Raw genomic sequence first — 11,394 nt, 5'->3', positions numbered from 1 at the left:
CCTGACTAAACTGGCCAAGGCAGAGCTCTGGAGGCCGTTACAGCAGCCCTAGACACTCTCCGCAAGGTGCCCTTAGATGAAAATCAGTCATGTCCTAGTTGAGAAAACAAAAGTAGCTAAATAACATGTAATCCTCCAGTCAACTCACATACATCTGATCAAGTGACCACTGACAATTGAACCGGTTTATTAATGATCGTGTGTCCAAAGCATTAGTGGTCTTATTTTATGTTTTAGTGATCATAACGCCAGGTGAGTCATTGAGAAGTGAACGTGTTGTTTTCAATAGTTACTGTGATCATCATAAAGCTCAGGACGTCGTTTAAAGTAAGTGTTTTCCCACAACCCCACCTGGTGGTACATATTCTGTTTCCAGATCAATCTGACGGAGCTGAGGTGGTTCGTCCGCCCCCCCGGCCACAGTGATCAACGTGGCGATGGCGGTGACGGTGGCTGTGATGGCTCAGTGCGACCACATGCCCAACGACAGGAGTTGGAAGGCAGGTATCCAAGGTTACCACCTGTCACTTTGTCACATCGTCTGTCTGACGGATGCCGGTGTGATCTGAGACCGGGCCTTGACCCTGCACCTCCCGTGTCTCACTACATCTGGGTGACGGCTCCGTGAAAATGAAAGGACGTGGTGCAACTATACCTCACTGTACTGAGAGAAACACGCTGAAAAACACACACGGTAGTTGTCTTTTTTCCCCCGAAAGGGTAACATTTTCACTTGATTGATGTAATGCATCGCCCTTTCAACATGATGAAAGTTGTCTCGTTCCTGCATGGTACATTTCTTTTTTATTAAATCCCTATGTGCCTCTGGTCACAAGTGGTGCACCACATTGGGTCACATTAGGGGCTGTATCCTACACGTTAATGAAGGACTTCCTTCCCTGTTGACCATTCAGGTTGATGACCTCCTTCAGGTGTTGGTGTCGCATGACAAAGAACACCGGAGTCCTGTTTGCTGGTGGTGAAGCAGGAGCACCCGAGGAACCCAGAGTTTCACCCAAACCTGGTCAGGACCAAGTCCACAGCTGCTGGACTCTGTACCCAAACCAAAACATGGTCAGATACCATGAGGTGACTTCAGGGCCCACCGTCTCAAGCACAGCTTCCAAGCGCTTCTGTTTTTTTAATATCAGAAATGTATTTTATTTCTACATGAAAATAAAAATGTTAGACTAGAAAAGCAGCATTATCTGGACATTGTAGAAAAAAATATGAGGCAAAAAACATACATTTTTGTTGGACAAAGTGTTTTGCTTTTCTACAGGTGTAATATGCTGCCTACTTAATTCACAAATGGTTCATTACAACATGTATTCATTAATACAGTATATAGATACAAAGAAAATCTCATCAAACTTAATTTACTCTCTCAATCGCGTCGGACACATTGACCTTAAGGTCGGCACCTGGAAGCTAAACTGAAGTCGTTGTTGAGGCAATGCGTCCTCACAAGCTGATTCCACTAGCTTTCTGTTTTTGTGTGGTCATTGTGCAAAGAAGCCAAATGGCTTTGCAGGGCATGGTTCAGGATGTGATGTCCCAATCTACACCTCTTCCATGCCCGTTTGGCATTGCTGGCAACGTTGGAGGAGATTTTCTTTCTTGAGTACCTGTTCGTTGCCAAGATATTTTTTTCTCACAAAGCAACCGTTAGACAAGGCTACCGCCAGAGAATCATTTTACCCTTCCAAGGAACACTGTAACTTTTTATGGTTTTGTTTCATTGCTAGGTTTATTGTGAGGTAGCACCAAAGACAAGCTTTTTCTCAGCCTAACAGTGAGCTGGAGTGGGCAACAGCAAAACTGCAGGCAGTTAGAAAGAAACTGGACGCAAGAAGTGTTACGTCGATATAAATCACCCATCTGGGTTTAAGTTCCCAGGTCCAGATATGACCATATGACAATCAGAATGTAACCAAGTGTGTCAGTGGTGATTCCAAAATGTTTGGCCACATCACTGTGACTCTGCGGTGCTTATAACAGGGATTGGACCTCAAGAGCCTCACAGCTCAGTATGAAAAGGCTGCTGCTGAGAAGGTCCAGTGCCAGCAGGAAGTGACCTGCACCAACCGAACATTTGAGCTGGCCAACTGGCTGGTCAAGCACCTGGAGGTACAGAGATGAGGGATGGGGTGAGGATCTGTCCTGTCATGCCTGATTCACACCACAAAAGCCAGATCCAGCCAAGCCAAGCTGCTTTGGGCTGGTCTGGTTACACAGCCACCATATTTGCTGGAGCCCTGTGAAAAAGAGACAACGTGAAACAAAAATGCAGAGCCAGAACGGTGCGGTTCTGGTTAGCCCTATTGTGCGAGTCAGGGATCAGTGTCTCTCACCTGGCCTGGAAGTGACTGATCACAGGGCCTTGAGGCATGGTGTTCACACAGAGGTGTGGTTGACAGGCTTTGCATCAGTAATCTGGATGAGGACTTGTTACAACGGCCCAGTGATGAGGCTGTGTCTGGCCACAGACTGCTGGAGGGGACGGAACTTCAGGTCCGGTCAATCAGCCTCTAAGGGATCAGGGAGATGAGAGGGATTGGGGAGGCAGGGAGAGAGGAATGGAACACCCTAAACGGCCCATTTAACTGGTCAACTGTCTGGCTAATGGCCAAGTGGAGAAGAGAGGAGGGATGGCAGGAGAGCTACAGGAACTCCACGCTCAAGCTGGGCAGCAGACTGGCTGGGAGAGAGGCTTAGTGGGTAAGAGGTTAGGTTTAGATTAAGTTACAGTTGGAGTTAGAATAAGGTTTGTTGTTTAGTTTAGGCTTAGGTTATATTAAGGGTTGGGGTTTGGATTTTTTAAGAGTGTATTTTGGCATCCCCACAAGGATAGTCAAACCCACAGAGTTTGTGTGCTTGTGTATGTTCACAGTATGTTTTGTATTTTTTTGTGTATTTTTTCAACTGGCATGATTTCTGCCCAGAGGTCCTGATGTTTTTTCTTCTAATGACGTGCCTCTCTGGGGATCTCAAATATTAACGTTTGTCTGCTAATGCCAAGTAAACATTTTCATATTCCTCTGCACTGGCAGTGTTTTCTCATTCGACTTTCCAATTCAACAAAACAAATGTGGTTTGCATGGGACAGCTTGGCTTTTCAACATATCAAGATAAATGATTTGTCTTTATGGCATTGACCTGGAAGCGATAGTGTTTAGGCTAATAAATCAGACCGTCTATATTTAATCATTAACTTTACTCAAAGGCTCAACAGCTGTTGGAAATTAAAAATGCTTCACCCCCAGACTGAGTGATATTACAGGCAATCCATAATGCATTAGGGTAAAATTATAGTGATTTTTAACTGTCCGGGAATTTATTATGCCACATATTCTGAACTCGCGGCCCCTTCTAAGGAAACGCCACGGGTGATTTATGGTGGTCGGACTGTCACAGACAGTCATACCATCCAAGAATTAAATGGATGCTAAATGAATGCTGAGAAACGGCACATTTTCAAAGCCACTTTGGCATAAATGCTGTTGTGTTGTGAACTTTGTTGCTGTAAATATTTCTAGTTTGGGCAATGGGTAGGTTGAGTAGAACTGCGTAGAAAGAAAAAAAAAACTCTTTGCAATCAAATTTAATTGCTTGTATCATTTTAGGGTCATTTAGTAAATTGCAGATTAGCAGTGTATGTTGTGATGAATTCTTTTCTGCGTCTATCTTGTAGTGAGAAAAGGAGCGCCGGTCCAAAGCGGTGGTGCAGTATGAAGTACAGGAGACGACTCGCTTCACCAGAACCTATCGGCAGCAAGTGCTCCACGAATCCTGGATGTTAACTTGGGGCAGCCTGTCCTGTAACTGAATCTTGCCTGTCAACCTGGATGGTTGTGCAGTCGGGAAACAACACACAGTCAAAATGGCAGCGTCATGGTGTTGTGGCGCCGTGTGTTTGTTTGTGTCCCTGAAGCCTCTCATCAGAAGTACTGCAAGGTAAATGAAGCAGGGTGCCATCTGTGCCGGTCCCTGCGTTCCAGGTCCCCATCCCCCTGACAGACGGCCCGGACCCAGTCTTCATGCTTACAGACGCCGCCACCATGGCAGCCTGGCAAGACCAGGGCCTGCCAAACGATAGGATGTCTGTGGAGAACGCCGCCATCCTGACCACCATTGAGCGCTGGCCACTCATGATTGACCCTCAGCGGCACGGCATCAAGTGGATCCGTAGAGGCGCCCGGGCCAAAGCTCCTGGTGGCGCAGCTTGACCAGAAAGGGGGAGAGAGGGAGGGCTCAGTTGTTTTCCGGATTTGGCCATTTTTTTTTTAGAGGTGATGTGAATGAGGAAAGGACCTCAATATTTAGTCACTGCCTTCCATTCTCCAGGTTTTTGGGCATCGTAGAGTGAGCCCTGGCCTGCAGTCAGACAGTTCTTATTGGGAGTTTACAGGAGACCGTTGAGCCAGTCCTGGAGACCAGTAACACCACCAAGAATGGAAGACAAGTAGTAAGAAATGTTCCTTGGTCTCACCTGTTCTCATACACACTGACCGGCTCAAGAATCTGCAAATGAATCTTCAAGGGGGTGATTGTTTTACTGGACTAGAAAGCACTTTCAGCAGAGAAGTCCGTTTTTGTCTAGAAAATCACCCTCTGGTTAGAGACAAGTTGAGATGCTCTGTCATTAGACCACAAAAGCCTTATACAATTAACATACTAAAAACTGCATGTTGTTTTATTAGAAAAAGCTATTTATTTTATAGTGTGCGCTAATAGCCTGTAACCAGCCCTGTCTAAACATGATTAATCTATCCATGGTTTTATACCTCTTTTGATATACAAGTCAATACTCTCTCAGCCTGTCTAAGAATCGGCAGGTAGTACAGGAGCATTATACAATTCTGCGTCCGAAGTAGCACATTATTCCCTAGACATTGCCCAACCCCATGGGCTTTAGTGAAAAGTAGTGTACTATATAGGGAATAAGATGCCATTTGTGACAGACTATGCTGGTAGATTTCCCTGCCTGACACAGGTGTAGTTGGGCTCTGGAAAGTTCCAGGGGCATGACAAAGTGGGATATGATCGCTCCCTGCTCTTTAGATTATAGATTAATTTGTAGTGCATGTTCTGCATCTCCAAGGTAGACATATCGATCGGCCCTCTCACGCCTGGTGATAGATGTTTATTTGGCTGCTCATATTATATATGTGTGGTGAATATTGAACAGTCGGTCTTCAGTGGTTAGCCCTGCATTGAGAGCCGCTTCTGTTGTGGGTATGGGAGAATGGGAATAGCATACCAACACAACCACATTCAAAGGCTCTTTGGTCAGCAGTATTATCCATTACTATCTTTTATCGAGATAATAAGGCTACATAGGCCTGTCATTAGGGTTTTGGGGCTTATTACATGCCTAGATAGCCCTGTCGTTAGACGACATGGCATTACTAATGGGCTACATAGGGCTTGTCATCAGGCTGTATCAGCCTATTTACGTACATGTATTTAGGTTAATTGGGCAACATGGGCTTATTGTTAGGCTAACTAGGCCGAACATAAACCTATAATTTGTAGTTGACTATAATAGTCATTTGTACAATCCTGTTTCCAAAAAAGTTGGGAAGCTGGGTAAAATGGAAATAAAACCAAATGCAATGATGTGTAAAAAATGTAAACCCTATATTCAATAGAAAACAGTACAAAGACAACATGTCAAATGTTGAAACTGATAAATGTTATTGTTTCTTGAAAAATATATGCCAGTTTTCTTGAAAAATGTATGCCAGCAACACATTTCCAAAAAGCTGGGAAAGAGGCAAAAATAAACTTGGTGGAATATCCCACAACTAATTTGGGCAATTGGCAACATGTCAGTAACATGACTGGGTATAAAAAGAGCAACCAAGAGAGGATGAGTCTCTCAGAAACAAACATGGGGAGGGGTTCACCACTCTATGAAAGACTGCAGGCAAATAGAGCAACAATTTAAGAATAACGTAAAATTGCAATGAGTGGGGATCTCATCATCCACGGTACATAATATTATTAAAAGATTCAGAGAATCCGGGGAAATCTCTGTACACAAAGGACAAGGCTGAAAACCAATACTGGATGGCTGCGATCTTTGGGCCCTCAGACAGAACTGCATTAAAACCATGATTCTGTAGTGGAAATCACTGCATGGGCTCAGAAACACCTCTGAAATCCATTGTCTGTGAACACAGTTTGTTGCTGCATCCACAAATGAAAGTTAAAACTACCATGCGAAGAGGAAATCAGATATTAACAAGATCCAGAAATGCTGCCACCTCTGGGCCCAAGCTCATTTAAGACGGATTGAGACGAAGTGGAAAACTGTCCTGTGGTCTGACAAATCAATATTTGAAATTATTTTTGGGAATCATGGACTAAAGGAGAGGGACCGTCTGGCTTGTTATCAGTGTACAGTTCCAAAGCCAGCATCCGTGATGGTATGGGGGTGCATTAGTGCACATGGCATGGGTGACTTGCACATCTGTGAAGGCACAATTAATGCTGAACAATGTTTTGGAGTAACATATGCTGCCATCCATGTCTTTTTCAGGGAAGGCCTTGCCTATTTCAGCAAGGCAATACCAAACCGCATTCTGCATGTATTACAACTGCATGGCTCCATATTAAGAGTCCAAATGCTAAACTGGCCTGCCAGCAGTCAAGACCTGTCACCCATTGAAAACATTAGAAAACATAAATTACGACAAAAGAGACTTTTTGGAAGTGTGTTGCTGGTATCAACTTCAAAATGGGCATAGATTTTTCCAAAAACAATAACATTTCTCAGTTTCAACATTTTAGACGTTGTCTTTGTCCTATTTTCAGTTAAATATAGGGATTAAATGATTTGGACATCATAGCATTCTGTTTCATCATAGCACACAGCTTCCCAACTTTTGGAAACAGGATTGTATATGCAGAAATGTAGGCTAAGGAAAGAAAATGACGAATGCAGTATGATTTTAAATTATATTTTGTCGATGAGTCTACTTGAAGCTATTACACTTATCTACAATGACTAGGTCTAAACTGAATTTTAACCTTATGCCTAATCCGTTTAGCAAAAGAGCTGAGTCAAAATGTCAGTTATTGGTGGGGGTGGGGGGAATATCAGAATTGGTTTGCCTGTTTAAATGCAGCCTTTGAGTCCCTTTGAACCAAAGGAGCGAATAATCCAATCCCTGAAAATATACATCCACTTCCGAACCACAGTTGTTTTGCGGTTATCTGAGTTCAATTAACAAGACAATCCTCTAAATGAACAACATATCACAATCTAACAAGTGGGAAGTAACTGCGGCGCTAACACAAAAATAAAAATACTATAAATCGAACCGCAGACGCCATTACATCTTTCTTGTTCCTTCCTCTCCCCGTGAAACCAAAGTGTGTGAATATTATTGAACACTCGAAAGTGGACATTCATTGAGCTCCGACCGGATACAGTGCTGCTGATCTGTCGACCCGTGACAATTCATCTGATTATAAGTTTATCCGTAGTAGATGACCTGCGGGCTTGTTTCTGCGCGTGATTAATCCGACCTGCTGCGGTGGTCGTGATGGATACGCTGAGGCTCCACAGCTGAAGTTCATTAATAATTGGAATGTTGTAGAGTGTGAAGTAATGAATACTAATTATTCCCTTTCGTGGCTGATGGAGGACCACAAGCCAATCCATCAGCTGGGACTTTAATTTGGTGGAGTAATGGTTCTATCAATAGTACATTAATTCCGGCTTGTGAAGATATAGAGTCAAACCGGGCCCGAGCCATGAGGAACCTAGGCCGTAAAATTTGGGGGCCATTGCCTGACGTGGGAAGGGTAATTAGTGAAAAATGAAAACCCACCAGGTAGGTTTGGTCAAGCCTCTGCTAATTGAATTGAAATGTTGAAACAGATAAATAATGTCTTGGCTACTACTCTGGGAGACTAGATTATCTCTATGATTTATTTAACATTATTTGTCTGTGGTTAACATTTTTAAAGCATTCAAAGTTTGGAGTTGCATGAAGACTCCTGCCTAGAGGCTGGGGAGGGGAGGTCCACCTATTGCTACATGTTGTCTCATGACTCCTTCCTTACTTATAGTCAATATATGCTGCCACCTCAAATGATTGGCGGCCATTATGAAGATAAACAAAATAGGAAATAAAGAAGCAATAACACTGGTAATAAACTGAATTGTAAATTTTGTAACAGACAATATGATGCTTCTTTACTGATTCAAAGGAATCAACCATGATTACATTTCTCAGCTCATAAATATATTTCCCAAGAAATGGAAGTGTCAGAATTATAGGCATCCTTGAGTAACAGATATCATTTCTAACCAGTTATATTTGACTGTGAATTGACTAGGATCAAATCAAAGTAACAGTGTATTATTCAGCGCTAGGTACACTCTACAAGGAGTAATTGGGCGCAGCTGCATTTCTTTCTGGTATATAATTATTAAGTCAACTCTGACATGAAAAAAATGTATTGCTCAGGACATGTAATAAAATGTCTGTTTAGGAATGAATGTAAAGTTTAACTTGTGGGTTTTTTTCTCTGGTAAACCAACTACCCAGGTTGGAGAGCTCATAAAAAAAATTATATATCATGTGGATCAAAACTTGCTGTCCCCTAATTAAAATGGAAGGAATAGAAAAGCAGAAATACATCATAAATGCCTGTTAACCTGAACTCAGTAGATTATCTAATCATCTAAATCTTTGTGTGACTTAAATATTCCAAATCCAAATTCTCTGTCACCACTGCAATGAAACGTGGCAGCCATGGATTAGAAGACTATCAGTGGTCAGCCTACTGTGATGAACTTACACACTAGCCAGACCAAGCTAGATGCTTCAGCATGTACATATTGCAAAGAGCAACGTCATTGAACCATAGTCTTACTATAACCCAGGGAGGTGTAGAGTATTGAAAATCTGTACTCAAGTAAAAGTACTGTCACTTGTACTAAAATGTACTCAAGAAAAAATTTAAATACCACCTGAAAAAACTACTCAAGTAAGAGTAAAAGTGTACTTGGTCAAAAAAGTACTTGAGTACTAGTTAGGCCTACATATTTTGTTCAAGACATTAGCGCCATAGTAACAACAAGGAAAAATTATTTAAGAAAGCACAAATGCAAACTGCATTTTTAATGTTTGAATAGGCATTTGTTTTCCCAAGTCAGCCTATAGTTATGCAGAATAGAAAACAATATAAATTGCAAAAATAAATAATACTGTGTTTTCTATTTTTAATCTGTGTTGCAAATAAGATTCTTGCGAATTAAGACATCATACATGTTACTGGTAAAAAAATATATTTATGTTGTGTAGTAATTCTTAGTACATCTTGTCAATCAAATATTTTTTATCAGTAATTCAGGTCTTGGGTGGAATGACTGACTGCATGGCAACTAAGCCACGTGGTTAGCAGCAATTGCTTTCAACTAAAATCTAGCTAGCTAGACTGGGTATGCTGCTAACTAAAGTGCATTACTAAATAATAAAATAGTCAAGCCCAATGAACCACTAATACAAATATACTAACAAGCTGTGGTGTTATTATATGTTGTAAGTTAGCAAGAATATTACATTATCATTAGGATATATTACTATATTTCGTTGTGCGGTACTTGTACTTGAATCTAAAAAACAAGATTGCTATAATAGGATTTGCTGCCTAAGTAGCGCGAGCCGGTTCGCTAACCTTAACTCTATGTGCTTGCGGAGGTATGATGACTTTTTGAAAGCAGTGATGGCTGCGTCTTAGGGAACCAAAAGACAACATTTCATAGACTGTGTTGTCTATTTAAACTTTAAATCGAAATATGTCGTGCAACTGTGGCCAGGGATTGGAATTTCCCACGTCAACGTCCTCAAATTGACAACTTTCCATCTCGATGTCTGTCATTTAATTAGCTACGTGTGTGTGGCTCTCCGATGCAGATTTAAAGGAGCGGAAGGGAACACACCACCACCACAACCTCAAATCAAATCACGCAACGAAAAAACTCAATACGACTGAAGACAAAATTGTTTCGAAAGAGTAGGTGAAATGTAACGGAGTAAAGACTACGAGTAAAGATACAGCCCCCAAAAGTTACCTGAAAAGTACTCGTTCTTCTGAAACGGTCCTCTTTTACTCATTTGCGTTACTTGTAACGCGTTACCACCCACCCCTGCTATTACCAGAGATGTAGAATAGCCAGAGCAACTTAAAAATAACAATTTTAATAATAATACAATTACCTTAGTTTAGCTACAGAGTAGTACTCATTGTTGCATCAAACCATTCACTACACACATCATATTAAAGGGGAATTCGACCATAGCGCATTTATTTAAGGTACTCATTAAAAATGTTAGCAATGATCTCAATAATGGAACTACCAACTTTCTGTTAATAAAATACGATGAGATCCGGTATTCTAGCAAATGTAGAGATGCTAGAATTATAGTTACATGACCCAAACGTTTTTAAACAATATTTATTTATGAAACAGCAACTTTGATGATGCACATCTGGTGTTCTCTGCTGGGCTGTACTACAAGTAAAAAAAAAAGTATTCTCGCCATTATGTTTTTCCTGATGATAATTGCCTTTTGACTAGCGAATTCCGTCACTGTCTGTGTTGCAGATTACATGTAGGCAAGGGTATTGTAGTTTGAGAAAGTGTTAAATTAATGTTTTTTTCTGTTATATTTGAAATAAAACAAGATCGTTTTTCCATTTTACTGGCATAAAATATACCTCTTTCCTTGTATATAAATATGAGCCTTGTTTGCTCATATTTACATATTGTTATTAGCTGTTACATTTTGCTCAGTCATCACAGAAACATTATGATAATGTGCCTATGTAACAAATAAGACACAGGAACCAGCTGGAGTGGTTACGCAGAGCATATATTTTAATCTCCAAAAAGGCAAAAACCAAGGTCAAGCAGGCAGGGTTCGGTACACAGGAGATCTGAAGAGTACCGTACAATTCCAGTATCCAGAAGGCAGAAACCAGGGGCAGGCAGAAGTCAAGGCACAGAGTTCAGAAGGGCAAAGGTACAAAACGGTAAGGCTAAGACGGAGTCGAAGGATAAGGTACAAAACGGTAATGCTAAGACAGAGTCAAAGGATAAGGCAGCAAATGGTCGGTACACTAAAGACAATCAAAACCAGAATAATAGCGAAAGCACAGGCTTAGTACGTCGTAGTGAATACAAACAATACCTCACAAAGTCAAGCATGCAACAAACCAAACTAAATAGTGGACACTAATGTCAGTCAGGTGGGAAAGACAGGTGTTCAGAATCCGGGTGATTGGGGCCTGGGGAGTGTGCTGCGTTCAGGGTGAGAAGGACGTGCGCTGTCTTCCAGAGGCAGGTGCGGGGAGTGGAGAGGCAATCTC

The 11,394-nt window shown here is 41.6% G+C and overlaps 1 long non-coding RNA gene across 1 annotated transcript; it reads right to left on the bottom strand.

Annotated features, from left to right (window-relative positions):
• Positions 1 to 1,233: 1,233 nt before the first annotated feature.
• On the bottom strand, positions 1,234 to 10,325 carry LOC109614787. Its single transcript, XR_002195715.1, has 3 exons — positions 10,242 to 10,325; positions 2,355 to 2,531; positions 1,234 to 2,258 (listed from the first exon to the last, which is right to left on the bottom strand). It is a non-coding gene; the product is annotated as an uncharacterized LOC109614787 (long non-coding RNA).
• Positions 10,326 to 11,394: the final 1,069 nt, after the last annotated feature.

Source organism: Esox lucius, chromosome 20, assembly GCF_011004845.1.
Source record: "Esox lucius isolate fEsoLuc1 chromosome 20, fEsoLuc1.pri, whole genome shotgun sequence".
Classification (NCBI taxonomy): Eukaryota; Metazoa; Chordata; class Actinopteri; order Esociformes; family Esocidae; genus Esox; species Esox lucius.
This window is presented reverse-complemented; position numbering and strand designations above follow the sequence as displayed.